This window comes from Castor canadensis, chromosome 5 (genome assembly GCF_047511655.1).
Source record: "Castor canadensis chromosome 5, mCasCan1.hap1v2, whole genome shotgun sequence".
NCBI classification, from domain to species: Eukaryota; Metazoa; Chordata; class Mammalia; order Rodentia; family Castoridae; genus Castor; species Castor canadensis.
The window spans coordinates 160,761,498-160,766,193 of NC_133390.1; positions in this window are offsets into that span (position 1 = coordinate 160,761,498).

Sequence of the window (4,696 nt, forward strand, 5' to 3'; positions counted from 1 at the left end):
TGCATGCTGAACCTGCCAGTCAATAAACTCCGCTGCCAGGGAATGGGGCAGCCTGGGTTTCTACCTGGGAGCAAGGGAAAAGCCAGCACCCGGAGAAGTGGGACAGTGGGGCAAGATGGGCAGGACAGGGTAACTTTGGTCAGAGCAGCCCTGCAGGCCAAGCCATTCTAGAACATGTTTTCAGGAAGGGTCCAGCCAAATGCTTCCTGTGGCCTTTAGTCATTGGAAATACTGGACGTCTGTAAGCAAGTTAAAATTTCCAGTTGGTCTGGGCCCCACTCACTGCTTAGGTTCCTGTTGCCTCAGGAAGACTTACTTCTCCTCAGAGCTTGAGAAAGACCAAGTGCAGTGCAACAGAGGCCTCACACAGCCTCGGGCTATCTACTCATGTGCCTGAATCAGCTGCTGAGGAAAACCCCTGGCCTCTGGGAAATCCGACTGTCCAGCTGGCCATGTGCCAGGCACTTTCCCAAATATTGTCAGTATTGAGGAGGAGCTTAAGGGATGGGCAGGTGTCATCTCCACTTAGACCCAAGTCTGGGCTTCCTGAGCATGCTAGAACAGAGGCTGTTGCTCAGGTCCAAAGCCCTTTCCTTGCCATGTTGCTGATACTTAGTGTTAGTAGGTTGTGCTGTGAGGGTCTCTGTTGAGCCATTCAGGGACTTCGAAGGTCCCAGCACTGCAGCTGTCAGGAGAGGAAGCCCAGGGACTGGAGTTCTGCAGAACAAAGGACCAGATGCTAGCATGAGAAGGGCTTTCAAGGAATACTCCGTTCCATAAGCATCTCTTAGACTCATAGATACCAGGCACTGAGGCCACAGAAACAAGGAGTCTTCCCAGAAATCCACAGTGTACCTAGCTTGTTGGGGAACACAAGCATGGGAACTGGCGTGGTGTGGGGAGCGCTCCATCAAGGGGAAGCAGCAGGTACTGTAGGATCCTGGCACAGGGGTACCGTCTCAGACCAGGGGGTCAGTCTAGCCATGGCAGACCAGAAGTGACGAGCTGAAATCAGAGGGAGGTTATGGTGAGCGTTGGGGCCGGGCCTTTAAAGCAGACCCAGCAATGCTACCTTGGAGGTCCAAATTCTCCCATTGTCTCCCTTAAACACCAAGCCAGAAACCAGCTCTCAGAAAGCAGGGGTGGTCATGCTTTTTCCACCCACCCTTCATTCCACGCGCAGAGTTGGGCAGAGTTGGTAGCATTCTGCTCTCATTCTTCCAGGACCTCATCTTCTTCCTATATCCCTGGTTCCTTATCAGAGGACCCAGGCCTCAGTCCTTGTCGTCTTTGCAATGCTGAAACCCCAGTCCCTAGACTTCTCTTACACCCACTCCTGAGAGAGCTCATTGGGTTCATGGCTTTAAATATCTGAATTAATCAGGGTTCTCCAGAGAGAACCAAGAGGAGGAATTTCGTGTAAGAGATTGGTGCAAGTGACTGAAGGCTGATGAGCCCTGGGATCTGCAGGATGTAAAGCCAGGAGAGCTAGGACTGAGGCCACTGGTGTAGATCCTAGTTGGAGTCTGAAGGCCTGAGAACCAGGAGTGTGAGGGTAGAAGAATGTCCCAGCTCCTGTTGTCAGGTAGAGGGAGGTGAATCCAACTTCCCTGCCTTTTGGTTCTATCCAGAACCTCTAGAAATTAGAGGAGGCCCACTCAGCAATTTAATGCTAATCTCTCCTGGCAATGCCTCCACAGACACACCCAGAAATAATGCTTAATCCTATATCTGGACATCCAAAGCCCAGTCAAGTTGATAATTGACCATGACATAACTCAAATGCAGATACTTCCCAAACACGCCTCTCCAGACCTCTTCTCCTAACTGCCAGACCCAGAGATCTGACTTTCTACTCAGTTTATGCATTTGGATAGCCAACAGATATCTCAAAGCAAATTCCTAATCTCCTCACCAGCAGCCCAAGCCTGCCTTCCTGTGGTCTTCCCCATCTTAAATTAAAAAACAAAAAAAACAATGACTGGATGCTGGTGGCTCACAAATGTAACCCTATCTACTCAGGAGGCAGAGATCAGGCAGATTGCCATTCAAAGCCAGCCTGGGTAAATAGTTCTAGAGACCCTGCCTCAAAAAAAAAAAAAAAAAAAACCCATCAGTAAAGGGCTGGTGGAGTGGCTCAGGGGTGTAGGTCCTGAGTTCAAACCTCAGTACTGAAAAAAACAAAAACAAAACTATGTATAGTAAAGGTATACAACTCAATTTAATGCATGTATATTTTGTGCAGTAATTACCACAGTCAAGCTAATTAAAACGTGTGTGTGTGTGTGTGTGTGTGTTGAAAATTGGAATTCCAATACGATTTATCCCCAAGGGTTCATATAGGGAAACTTGTCCCCAGTGTGGTGGTGTGGGAGGTGATGGAACTTCCCTTTTTTTTTTCTTTTTTTTTTGAGGTACTGGGGCTTGAACTCAGGGCCTTCACCTTGAGTCACTCCACCATCCCTATTTTTGTGAAGGGTTTTTTGAGATAAGGTCTCATGGAACTATTGGCTCAGGCCGGCTTTGAACCGAGATCCTGCTGATATTTGCCTCCTGAATAGCTAGGATTACAGGCGTGAGCCGCAGGCACCTGGCTGGAACCTCCCTTTTAAGAGGTGGGGTCTAGTTGGAGGCCCTTGAATGCATGTGGACACTGCCCACATAGAGGAATCCTGGTCTCTTGGGATCAAGTTCTCATGAGAATGAGTTGTTACAACAGCCAGAGCCTGACCCCTGAATCCTTCTTGGCTTCCTGTCTGGTGAAAGGATCCCAGTGGTACTGCATGTGCTCCAGCTTCAATGCTGTCAGCCACTAGCCCTCACCAGAGGCCAAGTCGATGGGGCCACTCAATCTTGGACTTTCAGCCTCCTATGAGCTAAATAAACCTATTTTCTTTAAAAAGTAATCTGCCTGAGATATTTTGTTATCATGCTAGAAAACAGACTACTACAAAGAGCATCTTTTTTGGAGGGAAGGATTGCTGGGGTTTGAACTTGGCCTTGTGCTTGCTAAACACATGTTCTGCCACTGAGCTATATTCCCAACCCATAAAGAGCATCTTAATTCCTTCCATTGCTGAGGACAAAAACCTTGGAGTCCTCCTTGATTCTTGCTCTGTCACACACAGAAGTATCTCCTTGCAGCTTGAGCTTCAAAATCCAAAATGATATTCCATCTCACCATTTCCCTCCACTGCTGTGGTCCAGCCATCATCATCTCACCTGGGCATTGCTTCAGGGTCGTCATAGGTGGTCTGTTCTCAGCACAGCAGCCTGTTAAAACCTGTGAGATCATGTTCCCCAGCAGTTTCCATCTTGGGTCAAGGCCAAAGTCCTCACTGGGACCCACAAAGGCCTGCAAGAGACACTCCTCTGTTGATCCTATCTCCCTCCATTTTGTCCACTACTCCAACCTCACTGGCTTCCATCTTCCTCCAACATGCCAGGTAATCTGCTTTCAGGTCCTTTGAACTTGCTGTTCCTGCTTCCTTTAGATACTGCTTGTGGTGGGCAATATAATAGCCCCCCCAAATTCCTATATCCTAACTCCCAGGCACCTGTGGCTGTTACCTTCCATGGCAAAGGGGACATTGCAGATGTGATCAAGTTAAGGGTCTTTCAATGGGGAGATTATTCTGGAATATCCAGTTGGGCTCCATTAATCACAACAGTCCTTAATAAGAGGAGAGGACAGAGACAGAAAAGTCAAAGTTGGAAGCAGAAGTTGAAGAAATGCAGAGCCACTAGGCAAGGAACGTGGGCGACCTGCAGAAACATTAGAAGGTGCAGGGAGGGGTCCCCTGTGGAGCTTCCAGACGATGCAGCTCTGCCAACATCTTTTTGTGTGTGTGCGTGGCACTGGGGTTTGAACTCAGGGCCTCATGCTTGCTAGGCAGACACTCTACCAACCAGCCCATTTTTGTGTTGGGTATTTTCAAGATAGGGTTTCGTGAACTATGCCCGGACTGGCTTTGAACCATGATCCTCTTGATCTCTGCCTCCTGAGTAACTGGGATTACAGAAGTGAGCCACTGGCACTGGCTTCACCATCTTGGTTTTAGCCCAGCAAGACCCATTTTGAGTTCCTAACCTCAAGAACTATGAAATACTGCTTTTACTGTTTGTGGTAATCGGTTAGAGCAGCAATGGGAAACAGATACACCTCCCTTCCCTCAGGCTACTCAGGGAAGGTTTCTCTGGCCACTCAGTTAAAAATGTTAAACTCTTTCCCAAAACTTCCTAACCCTCAACCCTTATTTATTTTTTCCTTCTTAGCATATACTATCTAATAACATACCATAAATTTTACTTATTGTCTACTGTCTTAGCCCCAGGAAGAAAGGAATTTTGATGTTCACTTACAGATGAGTCCCAAAGGCTGAGAAGAGTGCCTGGCACATAGTAGGTTCTCAATGAATATTCGTGGCATAGACCATAGTGGAAGGAGGCCCATCCTAATGATTCTGCTTAGTAAGTAAACATTGCGTGGGAGCAGGCATGTTGATTACATGACTTCATTTGCTCCTCACGTAACCCCATTATGGTAACATAATGACCTCATTTCACAGATGAGGAGATGGTGTCCAGACTCCAGTGGCATCTCTCAGCCATGCTACTGTTTTTCTTTTTCTTTTCATTGTTCGTTTTTTTTTTTTTTTTTTGAGACAGGGTCTCACTATGTAGCCCAGACTAGCCT